Source organism: Equus przewalskii, unplaced genomic scaffold (genome assembly GCF_037783145.1).
Source record: "Equus przewalskii isolate Varuska unplaced genomic scaffold, EquPr2 contig_R1837, whole genome shotgun sequence".
Taxonomy (NCBI): domain Eukaryota; kingdom Metazoa; phylum Chordata; class Mammalia; order Perissodactyla; family Equidae; genus Equus; species Equus przewalskii.
Window position 1 is genome coordinate 269,661 of NW_027228437.1, and position 17,022 is coordinate 286,682.

The window sequence follows — 17,022 nt, forward strand, 5'->3', positions numbered from 1 at the left end:
GCCGTGAATGCCGGAACCAACTCTCAGATGTTCCAGAAACACGTGCCCGACATGCCGGAACCACCTGGCGTACACACCGGAACCACCTGCTGGACACGCCTGAACCACCTGCCGGCCAGGACAGAACCACTTGGTGGACATTTCAGAGTCACCTGCCAGACTTGCCTGAACCACATGCCGAGCACGCAGGAACCACCTGCTCAACTCGCCGGAACCATCTGCCAAACACTTCGAAATCGCCTGTCGGCTACAGCAGAACCACGTGACGGACAGTGTGGAAAGACATGCCGGGCATGCCCAAATCACCTCTCAGACATGCCAAAACCACATTCCGGAGACGCCTGAACCAGCTGCCGAGCACGTTGGAGCCACCTGCTCGACTCACCGGAACCACCTGCTGGATACACCAAAACCACCTGCTGGCTAGGCCAGAACCACTTGGTGGACACTCTGGAATCACATGCTGAGCACTCCGGAACCACCTGCTCGACTCGCCGGAACCACATGCCGGACACGTCAAAATCGCCTGCCGGGTATGCCACAACCACTTGGCGGACACTCTGGAATCACCTGCCGGGCGTGCTGGAACCACCTCTCTGACGTGCCAGAAACACATGCTGCACACGCCGGAAGCACCTCCTGGACTGACCGTAACCACCTGTCAGACACGTCTGAACCACCTGCCGAGCACGCTGGAACCACCTGCTCCACTCGCCGGTAGCACATTCCGGATACTCCAAAATCACCTCCTGGCTATGCCAGAATCACTTGGCCCACACTCCGGAATCACCTTCTGGGAATGCTGGAACCACGTCTTAGACGTGCCAGAACCATGTGCTGGACATGCCAGAAACACCTCCTGGACAGCCCGGAACCAACTGCCGGACACGCCTGAAGCGTCTGCCAAGCACGCCGGAACGATCTGCTCAACTCACCGGAACTACCTGCTGGACTCGCCTCAACCATCAGCCGGCTACGTCAGAACTACTTGGCGGACACTCAGGGATCACCAGCCGAGCGTCCTAGACCGACCTCTCTGACGTGACAGAACCACGTGCCAGACACTCCGGCACAGTCTGCTGAGCATAACGGACCCACCTGCTCAACTCGCCGGAACCACCTGCCAGAGCAACAAAAATCACCTGCCCGCTATGCCGGAACCAAATGTCGGACACTCCAGAATCACCTGACGGGCATGCCGGTATCACTTCTCGGACGTGCCAGAAACACGTGCAGTACACACTGGAACCAGCTGCCGGACAGACTGGAACCACATGCCGGACATGACAGAACCACCTGCCGAGCACCTCAGAACCACCTGCTCGACTCACCGGAAACACCTGCCGAACATGTCAAAATCACCTGCCGGCTATGCCAGAACCATGTTGCAGACAGTCTGGAAAGACATGCCGGGCATGCCGGAACCACCTGTCAGACGTGCCAGAACCACATGCCAGACACGGCGGAAGCATCTGCCAAGCACGCCGGAACCACCTGCTTGACTCGCCGGAAGCACCTGCTGGAGACGCCAATATCACCTGCCGCCTAAGCCAGAACCACTTGCCGGATATTCCGGAATCAGCTTCTGGGCATGCCGGAACCACCTCTCAGACATGCCAGAATCATGTGCCAGAGACGCCGGAAGCATCTGCCGAGCTCACCAAAACCACCAGCTCGTCTCACTGGAACCACCTGCCGGAAACGCCAAAATCACCTGCCGTTACACCAGAACCACTTGGTGGACAATCCGGAATGACCTGCCGGTAGTGCCGGAACCACGTCTCAGAGGTGCCAGAACCACGTGCCGGACATGCCAGAACCACCTCCTGGACAGACCGGAACCACTAGCCAGACTCGCCGGAACCACCTGCCAGAGATGCCAAAATCACCTTCTGGCTACGTCAGAACCACTTGGCGTACAAGCCGGAATAACGTTCCGGGCATGCCGGCACAACCTCTCAGACATGCCAGAAGCACGTGCCGGACACCCAGGAACCACATCCTAGACATACTGGAACCACCTGCCGGACAAGCCTGAACCACTTGCTGAGCACGCCGGAACAACCTGCTCGACTCCCACGACCCACCTGCCGGACACGCCAAAATCACCTGCCGGCTATGGCAGAACCACTTCATGGACAATCTGGAATCACCTGCCATGTGTGACGGAACCACCTCTCAGACGTGCCAGAGGCACATGCCGGACACGCCGGAACCACCTCCCGCACAGACCGGAACCACCTGCCAGACTCGTCATGACCACCTGCCTGACTCGCCAGTCACACCTGCCAGACACACCAAAATCAGCTGCCAGCTACACCAGAACCACTTGGCGTACAAGCTGGAATAATGTTCCGGGCATGCCGGCACAACCTCTCAGACGTGCCAGAAGCACGTGAGGGACAAGCCAGAACCACCTCCAGGACAGACCAGAACCACCTGCCAGACACGCCGGAGCCACCTGCTCAACTCGCCGGAACCACCGCCGGACACGCAAACTCACCTGCCGGCTACACCAGAACCACTTGGCGGACACTCTGGAATCACCTGCAGGGCATGCCGGAACCAGATCTCAGACATGCCAGCACCACGTGCCAAAGATACCGGGAGCACCTGCCCAGAACGCCGGAGCCACCTGCTCAACTCACGGGACCCAAATACTGGACACGCAAAAATCACATGCCGGCTATGCCAGAACCACTTGCCGGACACTCCGGAATCACCTGCCGGGCATGCTAGAACCACCTCTCAGAGGTGCCAGAACCACGTGCCAGACATGCCGGAATCACCTCCCTGACAGAACAGAACCACCAGCCAGACTCGCCAGAACCACCTGCCGGACACGCCAAGATCACCTGCTGGCTACCTCAGAACCACTTGGAGTATGAGACGGAATAATGTTCCAGGCATGCCAGCACAACATCTCAGAGGTGCCAGAAGCACGTGCCGGACACGCAGGAACCACGTCCGGTACAGACTGGAACCACCTGCCGAGCACGCCGGAACCACCGGCTCGACTAGCAGGACCCACTTACCGGACATGCCAAAATCACATGACAGCTGTGCCAGAAACAATTGTTGGACACTCCGGAATCACCTGCTGGGCATGCTGGAACCACCTCTCAGACGTGCCGGAAGCACGTGCTGGACACGCCGGAACCACCTCCCGGACAGACCGGAACCACCTGCCAGACTCGTCGTAACCAACTGCTTGACTCACTGGAACCACCTGCCGGCTACGCCAGAACCACTTGTCGGACACTCCGGAATCACCTGTCGGGCATGCTGGAACCACCTCTCAGATGTGCCAGAATGGCATGCCGGAGACGCCGGAAGTACCTGATCCACTCCACAGAATTACCTGCCTGACACTCCAAAATCACCTGCCGGCTACGCCAGAACCACTTGGAGGACACTTCGGAATAACCAGCAGGGCTTGCCTGAACCACCTCTCAGACGTGCCAGAAGCACATGCCAGACACGCCGGAACCACCTACCGGACAGAACGGAACCACCTGCCGGACGCGCCTGAACCACCTGCTGAGCATGCCGGAACCACCTGCTCGACTTGCAGGACCCACCTGCCGGACATGTAAAAATCAGCTGCTGGCTATGCCAGAACCACTTGCTGGACACTCCAGAATCACCCGTTGGGCATGCCAGAACCCCCTCTCCAACCTGCCAGAACCACGTGCTGGAGATGCCAGAAGCACCTGCTGAGCTCGCCGGAACCACCTGCTCGACATGCCAGAACAACCTGACGGACACGTCAAAATCACCTTCCGGCTACGCCAGACCACTTGGTGGGCAATCCGGAATCACCTGCCAGGCATGCCAGAACCACCTCTCATATGTGCCAGAACCACGTGCCAGACACGCCAGAACCACCTCCCGGAAAGACTGAAACCACCTGCCGGACCTGCCTGAACCAACTGCCGAGCACGCCGGAACGACCTGCCGGACACGCCAAAATCACCTGACGGTTACACCAAAACCCTAGGAGGACTCTCGGGAAGACCTGCCGGGCATGCCAGAAACACCTCTCAGACGTACCAGAACCACGTGCCAGGCATGCCGGAACCACGTCCTGGACAGACTGGAACCACCTGCCGGACATGCCGGAACCACCTGCTCGACTCGCCAGAACCACTGCTGGACACACCGGAATCACCTGCTGGGCATGCCGGAACCACCTGTCAGACATGCCAGAACCACGTGCAAAAGACACCGGGAGCACCTTCCGAGCATGCCAGAACCACCTGCTCGACTCGCTGGAAACACCTGCCGGACACGCCCAAATCACATGCCGGCTACGCCAGTACCACTTGGCGGACACTCCGGAATCACCTGCCGGACACGCCAAAATCACGTGCTGGCTACACCAGAACCACCTGGCGGACTCTCTGGAATCACCTGCTGGGCATGCCAGAGCCAACTCTCACACGTGCCAGAACCACGTGCTGGACACGTCAGAACCACCTCCCGGAGTGACCGGAACCAGCTGCAGTACACGCCTCAACCACCTGGCAGCTAGGCCCGAACCACTTGGCCAACACTCCAGAATCACCTTCCGGGAATGCTGGAACCATGTCTCAGACGTGCCAGAACCACATGCTGGACATGCCAGAACCACCTCCTGGACAGACCAGAACCACCTGCCAGATAGGCCTGAACCCCCTGCTGAGCACGCCGGACCCACCTGCTCGCCTCACAACAACCACCTGCCAGACATGCCAAAATCACGTGCCAGCTAGGCCAGAACCTCTTGGTGGACACTCAGGATTCACCTGCTGGGCATCCCAGAACCACATCTCAGACGTGCCAGAACCACATGCCGTGCACATCAGAACCACCTCCCGGACTGACAGGAACCACCTGCCAAGCACGCCGGAACCACCTGGTCAACTCACCGGAACCACCTGCCGGACTCGCCTCAACCACCTGCCGGCTATGCCAGAACTACTTGGCGGACACTCAGGAATCACCTGCCGAGCATCCTGGAACCACCTCACAGACGTGCCAGAACCACGTGACGGACACGCCAGAACCGCCTGCTGAGCACTCTGACCCATCTGCTCAACTGGCCAGAACCACCTGCCAGAGCCGCCAAAATCACCTGCCGCCTATGCCGGAACCAAATGTCGGACACTCTGGAATCACCTGCCGGGCATGCCGGTATCACCTCTCGGACGTGACAGAAATACGTGGAGTACATGCCGGAACCACCTGCCAGGCAGACCGGAACCATATGCCGGTCATGCCAGAACCACCTGCCGAGCACCTTGGAACCACCTGCTCGACTCGCCGGAAACACCTGCTGAACATGCCAAAATCACCTGCTGGCTATGGCAGAACAACGTTGCGCACAGTCTGGAAAGACATGCTGGGCATGTCGGAACCACATGTCAGACGTGCCAGAACTGCATGCCAGACACGGCAGAAGCACCTGCCAAGCTCGCCGGAAGCACCTGCTCGACTCGCTGGAACCACCGGCGGGACACGCCAAAATCACCTGCCGGCTAAGCCAGAACCACTTGTTGGACACTCCGGGATCACCAGACGGGCATGCAGTATCCACCTCTCTGACGTACCAGAAACACGTGCCGGACACCCCAGAACCACCTCCCGCACAGACTGGAACCACCTGCCGAGCACGCCGGTACCACTTGCTCAACTCAGCGGAACTACCGGGCGGACACGTCAAAATCACCTGCCGGCTACTCCAGAACGACTTGGCGGACACTCAGGAATCACCTGCCGGGCATGGCAGAACCCCCTCTCAGACGTGCCAGAACCACGTGCCGGACACGGCCTAACCTCATCCCGGAAAGACCAAAACCACCTGCCGGACCCGCCTGAACCACCTGCCGAGCACGCCGGAAGCACTTGGAGTACACTCTGAAATTACCGGCTGGGCATGACAGAACCCCCTTCTGATGTGCCAGAACCATGTGAAGGACACGCCAGAATCACCTCACGGACTGAACGGAACAACCTGACGGGCATGCCAAAATCACCTAAAGGCCACGCCAGAACCACGTGGCGGAATCTCCGGAATCACCTGTCGGGCATGCCAAACCCACCTCTCAGACGTGACAAAAACATGTCTTGGAAACCCCACACCACCTCCCACACAGACCAGAACCACATGCCGAGCATGCCAGAAACACCTGCTCGACTCGCCAGAACCACCTGCTGGACACACCAAAATCAGCAGCCGGCTAAGCCAGAACCACTCGGTGGACACTCCGGAAGCACCTGCCAGGCATGCCGGAACCACCTCTCAGACATGCCAGAACCACGTGCCAAAGACACTGGAAGCACCTGCCCAGCACTCCGGAACCACCTGCTTGACTCGCCGGAAGCACCTGACGGACACGCACAAATCACCTGCAGGCAACGACAGAACCACTTGGTGGACTCTGGAATCACCTGACAGGCATGCCGGAACCACCTCTCAGACGTGCCGCAACCACGTGCCGGACACGCCAGAACCACATCACAGAGAGACCGGAAAGACCTGCTGGACCAGCCTGAACCACCAGCGGAGCACGCTGGAACAACCTGCTCGAATCGCCAGAACCACATACCGTACACGCCAAAATCACCAGCCTGCTAGGCCAGAACCACTTGTTGGACTCTCCGGGATCACCTGGTGTGCATGCTGGAACCACGTCTCAGACATGCTGGAACCAAGTGCTGGACACGCCAGAACCACCACCCGGAAATACCGGAACCAGCTGCCGGACCTGCCTGAACCACCTGCTGAGCAGGCCGGAACCACCAGCCGAACACACCAAAATCGCCTGCTGGCTACGCCAGAATCACTTGGAGGACTCTCCGGGATCACCTGCCAGGCATGCTGGAACCACCTCTCAGACCTGCCAGAACCACGTGCCAGACACGCCGGAACCACGTCCTGTAGAGACTGGAACCACCTGCCGGACACGCCAGAACCTCCTTCTGAGCATGCCAGAAACACCTGCTCCGCTCCTGGGAACCACCTATGGGGAAACTTACATAGAAATGCAGGCCAAACGGCCTTTCTTGCCAGCCCTTACCTCGCCACTTTAGAACTTCTGCTTCTGCCACAATTCCACCTTGCCAACCCGGTTCAGACGAAATGCCTACATCTTCCCCTTCAGCAATGGGAATGAGGCCCAGATGATTGTGCTTCCACATGCTTAGCACGAGCAGACAATAGGCTTTTTACAGACGGCCATTGTGCACTGGTGCAAAGAGTGTCAGAATGCACCTATGTCAGAAAGGGCCCCTTGCTCTCAGCCGTGCCCTCCATCGCTCTAGAGGTGGAAGGCACAAAGCACTGCCTCCATCCTTGAATTGGAGACAAGCCATAAACTGTCCTGCTTCCAGCTCTTTAGGAAGCTGTGAAAGCACTCACATTCCACAGTGCTCTTACAGCGTCCTGGGAACATCTCATGCAATGGCAGCTGAACGCAGTGTCTTTTCAGCCCTTAACTCGCCAATCTGCAACATCTGCTTCTGCCGCATTTCCACCTTGCCAACCCGGCTCAGAAGAAATGCCTACATCTTCCCCTTGAGCAATGGGGACAAGGCCCGGATGATTGCGGTTCCACATGCTGAGGAGGAGACAGACAATAGGCTTTTAACCAACCGCCCTTGAGCAATGGTTGGGGGAGTGTCAGAAAGCACCACTGTCAGAAAGGCCATTTACTCTTGGCTGTGCCCTCCATTCCTCTAGAGGTAGGAGGCACAAGGCACTGGCACCACCCCTGAAGGGCATCAGAACACCTATGCCAGTAAGCCCCCTTTGCTCTCAGCCTTGTCCTCCATTGCTCTAGAGGTGGAAGACACAAGGCACTGGTTCTGGATCCAACCCTCAATGGGAGACAAACCACATCTTGCCCTGCTTCCAGCACTTTAGGAAGCTGAGAAAAAACTCCCTTTCCACAGTGCTCTTACAGTGTCCTGGGAACATCTCATACAAAGGAGGCTGAACGCCATTTCTTTTCAGCACTTCAGTCGCTGGTCGGGGACATCTGCATCCTGCAAATTTCCACCTTGCCAACCCAGCTCAGACGAAATGCCTACATCTTCCCCTTGAGCAATGGGGACGAGGCCCGGATGACTGTGGTTCCACATGCTGAGGAGGAGACAGACAATAAGCTTTTAACTAACCACGAAGTGCAATGGTTGGGAGAGTGTCAGAAAACACCAATGGCAGAAAGACCCCTTTACTCTCAGCCGTGCCCTCCATTGCTCTACAGGTGGAAGGAACAAAGCACTGCCTCCATCCTTCAATGGGAAACAAGCCATAAACTGTCTTGCCTTCAGCTCTTTAGGAAGCTGAGAAGGAACTCGCTTTCCAAAGTGCTGTTACAGCATATGAGGAAACTCTCATACAAAGGCAGCTCAAACGCCATTTCTTCCCAGCGCTGAACTCGCCGCTTTAGGACTTCTGTTTCTGCTGCAATTCCACCTTGCCAACCCGGCTCAGACGAAATGCCTACATCTTCCCTGAAGCAACTGGGCTGACTCCCAAATGATTGAGCGTCCACGTGCTTAGGAGGCGATAGACTCCAAGCCTTTTTCCAACCACCATTGTGCACTGCTGGAGAGAGTGTTGGAAAGCAGCTATGTCAGAAAGACCCCTTTGCTCTCAGCTGTACCCTCCATTGTTCTAGACGTGGAATGCACAATGCACTTGCTCCACCCCTCAAGGGGCAACAAGCCACAGACCATCTCCCTTCCCTCTCTCTAGGAAGCTAAGAAAGAACTCGCTTTCAACAGTGCTCTTCTGTGTCCTGGCAACATCTCATACAATAGCAGCTGATATGCCGTTTCTTTTCAGCGCTTAACTCGCCGATTTGGAACTTCTGCTTCTGCCAGATTTCCACCTTGCCAACCCAGCTCAGACGAAATGCCTACGTCTTCCCCTTCAGCAACGGGGAAAAGGCCCAGATGATTGTGCTTCCACATGTTTAGCAGGAGCAGACAATAGGCTTTTTACAAACCGCCATTGTGCACTGGGTCAGAGAGTGTCAGAATGCACCTATGTCAGAAAGGGCCCTTTGGTCTCAGCCGTGTCCTCCATTGCTCTAGAGGTGGAAGGCACAAAGCACTGCCTCCATCCTTCAATGGGAGACAGGCCATAAACAGTCTTGCCTCCAGCTCTTTAGGAAGCTGACAAACAACTCGCTTTCCACAGTCCTGTTACAGCAGACCAGGAACTTCTCATACAAAGGCAGCTCAAATGGCATTTCTTCCCAGCCCTTAACTCACATCTTTAGAACTTCTGCTTCTGCCGCAATTCCACCTTGCCAACCCGGCTCAGACAAAATGCCTACATCTTCCCCTTAAGCAACTGGGCTGAGTCCCAAATGATTGTGCAATCATGTGCTTAGCAGGAGATAGACAATACGCTTTTCCAACCACAGTTGAGCACTGGTGGAGAGAGTGTCAGAAAGCACCTATGTCAGAAAGGCCCCTTTCCTCTCAGCCTTGCCCTCCATTGCTCTAGACGTGGAATGCACAATGCATTGGCTCCACCCCTCAAGGGGCGGAGAGCCGCAGACCATCTCTCTTCCATCTCTTTAGGAAGCTGAGAACAAACTCACCTGACGTATAGAAAGGAATCATGCCCCTTAGATGCCACAAAAACCCTGGGAGTCATGCCAAAAAGACCCTCCGCACACTCTCAAAGAACCACACATTCATGCCAGAACGACCCAACAGGCACACCAGAAGCACCAAGGTTGCATGCCAAAACAACCTGTAACCACCTGCCAGACACAGTGGAACAACGATTCTGACACTGCAGAAGCATCTCTTCAACATGCCAGCCGCACACAACAGACATGACGGAACCAGATTTCAAACGTAGCACAACAACATGCCAGACATATTGGTAAAACCTGTTGGATATGCCGCAAATAGGTGGCAGAAACACTGAAACCACCTGCTGAGTATGTCAGAACCGGGGGCCAGAAATGCCACAAACACCTGTCTTACAAGCCAGAGCCACAAGCCCAAAAAGCAGGAAAGACCTGACAGACAAACCAAAATAAACTGCCGGTGATGCCAGAACCACTCGGAGGACAGCCAGGAATCACCTGCTGGGCATGCCTGAACCACCTGCTGAGCATGCCGGAACAACCTACTCAACTCGGTGGAACGACCTGCCAGACACGTCAAAATCACCTGCCAGCCACGCTAGAACCACTTGGTGGAGACTCTAGAATCACCTGTGGGCATGCAGGAGCCACCTCTCAAACGTGCCACAACCACATGCCTGACAAGCCGGAACCAACTCCCAAACAGACCGGAAGCACATGCCGAACATGCCGGAACCACCTGCATGACTCGCTGGAACCACATGCCAGGCATGCCATAATCACCTGCCAGCTATGCCAGAACCACTTGTCGGACACTCCAGAACCACCTGCTGGGCATGCCGCAACCAACTCTCAGACACACCAGAACCACATGCCTGACACGCTGGTACCACCCACCAGACAGACCGGAACCACATGTCAAAAATGCCGGAACCACCTGCTCGACTCTCCAGAACCACCTCCCAGACAGACCGGAACCACCTGCCAGAAATGCCTCAACCACCTGCCAAGCACACCGGAACTACCTGCTTGACACGCTGGAACCACCAGTCTCTCATGCCAAAAGCACCTGCTGGCTACACCAGAACCACTTGCCGGACACCGTGGAATCACCCGCCAGGCATGCCGTAATCACCTCTCAGATGTACTAGAAGCACGTGCCGGAGATGCCTGAAGCACCTGCTGAGCACGCCGGAACCACCTGCTCGACTTGCAGGAACCACCTGCCGGACACGCCAAAATGAACTGCCGGCTATGCCAGAACCACTTCGGGGACTCCCTGGAATCACCTGCTGGGCATGCCAATACTACCTAAAAGACGTGCCGGAACCACGTGCCGGACACGCCGGAACCCTCTCCCGGACAGACCGGAACCACCTGCTGGAACCGCCTGAAGCACCTGCCGAGCATGCCGGAACCACTTGATCGACTCACCAGAACCACCTGCCGGACATGCCAAAATCACCTGCCCGCTAAGCAAGAACCACGTGGAGGAGTCTCCAGGATCACCTGCCGGGCATGCTGGTACCACATCTCAGACGTGCCAGAACCATGTGCCGGTCATGCCAGAACCTCCTGCCGAGTATGCCGGAACCACCTGATCCACTCCCCAGAACCACCTGCCGGACACACCAATATCACCTGCTGGCTACGCCAGAACCACTTGGCGGACACTCCAGAATCAACTGCCGGTCATTGTGGAACCACCTCTCACACGTGTCATAACCACATGCCGGAGATGGAAAAATCACCTGCCAACTATGCCACAACCACTTGTCGGACACTCCGGAATCACCTGTCGGGCATGCCAGAACCACCTGTCAGATGTGCCTGAACCATGTGCTGGACACGCCAGAACCACCTCCCAGAAAGACTGGGACCACCTGCCGGGCCCACTGGAAGCACCTGCCGAGCATGCCGGAGCCACATGCTCGACTCGCCAGATCCACCTGCCTAACATGGCAAAATCACTGGCCAGCTATACCAGAACCAGTTGCCGGACGCACCGCAATCACCTGCTGGGCATGCCAGCACAACCTCCCAGACGTGCCAGAAGCACGTGCTGGACACGACGGAACCATCTCCCAGCCAGACTGGAACCACGTGCCGAGCACACCGGAGCCACCTGCTCGAATCACCGGAGCCAACTGCCGGACAGGCCAACATCACCTGCCAGCTACTCCAGAGCCACTTGGGAGACTCCCTGGAATCATCTGCTGGGCATGCCAGAACCACCTCTCAGACGAACCAGCACCATGTGCCAGACACGCTGCAACCACCTCTCAAACAAACAGGAACCACCTGCCAAACCTGCCAAAACCTCCTGCCAAGCACACCAGAGCCACCTGCTCGAATCGCCAGAACCACCTGCCGGACACGCCAAAATCACCTGCCGGCTATGCCAGAACCACGTGCCAGACACTCCAGAGTCACCTGTCGGGCATGCTGGAACAACCTCTCTGATGTGCCATAAACACGTGCTGGACACGCCGGAACCACCTGCTCAACTCACCGGAACAACCTGCCGGACACACCAAGATCACGTGCGGGCTACGCCGGAACCACTTGGAGGACTCTCCGGGATCACCAGAAGGGCATGCCGGAACCACCTCTCAGACGTGCCAGAAGCACATGCCGGACACGCCGGAACCACCCACTGGACACAATGGAACCACCAGCCGAGCACGCCTGAACCACCTGCCGAGAATACAGGAACCACCTGCTCAACTCGCAAGACCTACCTGCCGGACGCGCCAAAATCACCTCCCGGCTATGACAGAACCACTTGCCGGACACTCCAGAATCACCTGCTGGGCTTGCCGGAACCACCTCTCACATGTGCCAGAAGCAAGTGCTGGCCACACCGGAACCACCTCCCGGACAGACCAGAACCACCTGCCTTACCAGCCTGAACCACCTGCCGAGCACGCCGGGACCACCTGCCGGACACGCCAAAATCACCTGCCAGCTATGCCAGAATCACTTGGAGGACTCTCCGGGATCACCTGCTGGGCATGCCAGAAACACCTCTCAGACGTGCTAGAACCACTTGGGGGACAGTCCGGAATCACCTGCTGGGCATGCCAGAACCACCTCTGAGACGTGCCAGAATCACGTGCCGGACACACTGGAACCACGTCCTGGACAGACTGGAACCACTTGCCGGACATGCCTGAACCACCTGCCAAGCACGCCGGAATCACCAGCTCGACTCGCAGGAGCCACTTCCCAGACATGCCAAAACCACATGCCGGCTGCTCCAGAACCACTTGTCAGACACTCCAGAATAACCTGCCAGGCATCCCGGAACCACATCTCAGACGTGCCACAACAATGTGCCGGAGACTCTGGAAGCACCTGCCGAGCTCACCGGAAACACCTTCTTGACTCGCTGGAACCACCTGCTGGACATGCCAAAACCACCTGCCGGCTACGCCAGAACCACTTGCCAGACACTCCGGAATCACCTGCCAGGCATGCCAGAACCACCTCTCAGATGTGCCAGAAACACGTGCTGAAGTCACTGGAAGCACCTGCCGAGCAGGCCGGAACCACCTGCTAGACTCCGAGGACCCACCTGCCGGACACACCAATATCACCTCCGGTCTATGCCAGACCACTTGGAGGACTCTCCAGGATCACCTGCCTGGCATGCCGGAACCACCTCTCAGATGGGCTACAACCACGTGGCGGACAGTCCTGAATCACCTGCCGGGCATGCGGGAACCACCTCTCAGTCGTACCAGAACCATGTGCTGGACACGCCGGAACCACCTGCCGAGCAGACCGGGACCACCTGCCGGACAAGCCAAAATCACCTGCCGGCTACGCCAGAACCAATTGTCGGACACTCTGGAATCACCTGTCGGGCATGGCGGAACCACCTCTCAGACGTGCCAGAAACATATGCCGGAACGCCAGAAGCACGTGCCGAGCACGCCAGAACGACCTGCTCAACTCGCCGGAACCACCTGCCGGACATGCCAAAATCAGCTGCCGGCTACGCCACAACCACTTGGTGGACTCTCTTGAATCACCTCCCGGGTATGATAGAACCCCCTCTCAGACGTGCCAGAAGCACATGCCGGACATACTGGAACCACCTCCCAGACAGACCGGAACCCCTTGCCAGACACCCTGGAACCACCTGGTTGACTTGCCAGACCCACCTGCTGGACTCGCCAATATCACCACCGGCTACGCCAGAACCACTTGGCGGACACTCCAGAATCACCTGCCGGGCATGCCGGATCCACCTCTCAGACGTGCCGGAACCACATGCAAAAGACACCGGAAGCACCTGCCCAGCACGCCAGAACCACCTGCTCAACTCGCTGGAGGCACCTGCTGGACACGCCCAAATCACATGCCGGCTTCGCCAGAACCACTTGGCGGACTGTCTGGAATCACCTGCTGGGCATGAAGGAACCACCTCTCAGACGTGCTGGAACCACGTGCCGGACATGCTCGAACCACCTCCCGGAGAGACCAGAAGCAACTGCTGGATCGGCGGAACCACCTCCCGAGTACGCTGGAACCATCTGCTCGAATTGCCAGGACCAGCTAACGGACACGCCAAAATCACCTGCCGGCTATGCCACAACCAGTTGTCGGACTCTCTGGAATCACCTGGCGTGCATGCTGGAACCACCTCTCAGACGTGCCAGAACCATGTGCCTGACACGCCGGAACCACATCCCGGACAGACCGAAACCACCTGCCGGACAAGCCTGAACCACCTGCCGAGCACGCCGGAATCACCTGCTTGACTCCCCAGAACCGGAATCACCTGCTTGACTCCCCAGAACCACCGGAGGACAGTCCGGAATCACCTGCTGGGCATGCGGGAACCACCTCTCAGACGTACCAGAACAAGGTGCCGGACACGCCAGAACCACCTACGGGACAGACCGGAACCACCTCCTGGAGATGCCGGAACCACCTGCTGGACACGCCACAATCACCAGGCGGCTATGCCAGAACCATTTGGCAGACACTCCAGAATCACCTGCTGAACATGCCGGAACCACCTCTCAGATGTGCCACAACCAAATGCTGGAGACGCCAGAAGCACCTGCCGAGCATACCGAGAGTACCTGATCCACTACCCAGAACCACCTGCTGTATATGCCAAAATCACCTGCCGACTATGCCATAACCACGTGCCGGAGACTCTGGATTCACCTGCCGAGCTCGCCGGAACCACCTGCTTGACATGCCAGAGCCACCTGCTGGACACAGCAAAATCACCTGCCGGCTATGCCAGAACCACTAGGAGGACTCTCTGGGATCACCTGCCGGTCATGCGGGAACCACCTCTAGAAGTGCCAGAACCATGTGGCGGACAGTCCTGAATCACCTGCTGGGCATGCCGGAAACACCTCTCAGATGTACCTGAACCACGTGCCGGAGAGACAGGAACCACGTCCTGGACAGACTGGAACCACCTGCCGAGCACGCTGGACCCACCTGCTTGACTCACAGGAATCACCTACCTGATACGCAAATATCACCTGCCGGCTGTGCCAGAACCACTTGTCAGACAGTCTGGAATCACCTGCCGGGCACGCTGGAATCACCTCTCAGACAAGCCAGAACCACACACGGGAGATGTGAGAAGCAACTACCGAGCTCACCGGAACCACCTGCTCGACTCGCCGGAACCACCTGCCGGACACGCCATAATCACATGCCGGCTACGCCAGAACCACTTGGCAGACACTCCTGAATCACTTTTTGGGCATGCCGGAACCACCACTCAGATGTGCCAGAAAAACGTGCCAGACGCCGGAACCACCTACCGGACAGACTGGAACCACCTGCTGGAAACGCTGGATCCACCGGCCGAGCACGCCGGAGATACCTGCACGACTCACCAGAACCACCTACAGGACACGCCAAAATCACCTGCCGGCTGTGCCAGAACCACGTGGAGGACAGTCTGGAATCACCTGCTGGTCATGCAGGAACCACCTCTCAGATGTACCAGAACAAGGTGCCGGACACGCCAGAACCACCTATGGGACAGACCGGAACCACCTCCTGGAGACTCCGGAACCACCTGCCGAGCAGGCTGGAGCCACCTGATTGACTCGCAGGAACCAACTGCCGGACACGACAAAATCAGCTGCCGGCTATGCCAGACCCAGTTGGCGGACATTCCGGAACCACCTGTTGGGCATGCTGGACCCACCTCTCAGACGGAGCAGATCCATGTGCCGGACACGCCAGGACCACGTCCTGGACAGACTGGAACTAACTGCCGGACACGCCTGAACCACCTCCCACGTACGCTGGAACCACCTTCTTGACTCTCCGGAACCACTGCCGGACACGCAAAATCACCTGCCGGCTACGCCAGAACCACTTGGCAGACACTCTGGAAGCACCAGCCGGGCATCCCAGCACAACCTCTCAGACGTGCCAGAAGCACGTGCCAGACATGCCGGATCCACCTCCCGGACAGACCAGAAACAACTGCCGGACCTGCTTGAACCACCTGCCGAGCACACTGGAACCACTTCTCAGATGTGGCATAACCATGTGACGGATATGCCGGAACCACAGGTCGAGTATGCCGGAAACACCTTAACCAATCCCCATAACCACCTGCTGGACACGCCTGAATCTCCTGCTGAGCATGCAGGAACCACCTCTCAGACGTGCGAGAACCACATGACGGACAGTCCGGAATCACCTGTGGGGCGTGTCAGAACCACATCTAAGATGTGCCAGAACCATGTGCCAGACACACAGGAACCACCTGCCGGACAGACCGGAACCACCTGCGGGACCTGCCTGAACCACCTGCCGAGCACGCCGGAACCAGCTGCTCGACTCACCAGAACCACCTGCCGTACATGCCGGAACCACCTGCTTGACCCGCAGAACCCACCTACTGGACACGCAAAAATCACCTGCTGGCTATGCCAGAACAACTTGCCGGACACTCCAGAATCACGTGCTGGGCATGCCGGAACCACCTCTCAAACGTGCCAGAACCACGTGCCGGACACGCCGGAACCACCTACCAGGCAGACAGGAACCACCAGCTGGACACACCTGAACCACCTGCCGACCACGCTGGAAGCACCTGCTCGACTCGCCAGAAACACCTGCTGGACATGCCAAAATCACCTGCCGGCTACACCATAACCACTTGGCACACACTCCAGAATCACCAGCAGGGCATGCCAGAACCACCTCTCAGATGCGCCAGAATCACATGCCGGAGACGCCGGAAGCACCTGCCGAGCATGCCGGAAGGACCTGATACACTCCCCAGAAGCACCTCCTGGACAGGTGGAAATCACCTGCTGGCTATGCCAGAACCACTTCGCGGACACTCCGGAATTACCTGCTGGGCATGCAGGAACCACCTCTCAGATGTGCCAGAACCACGTGCCGGAAACGCTGGAATCACCTA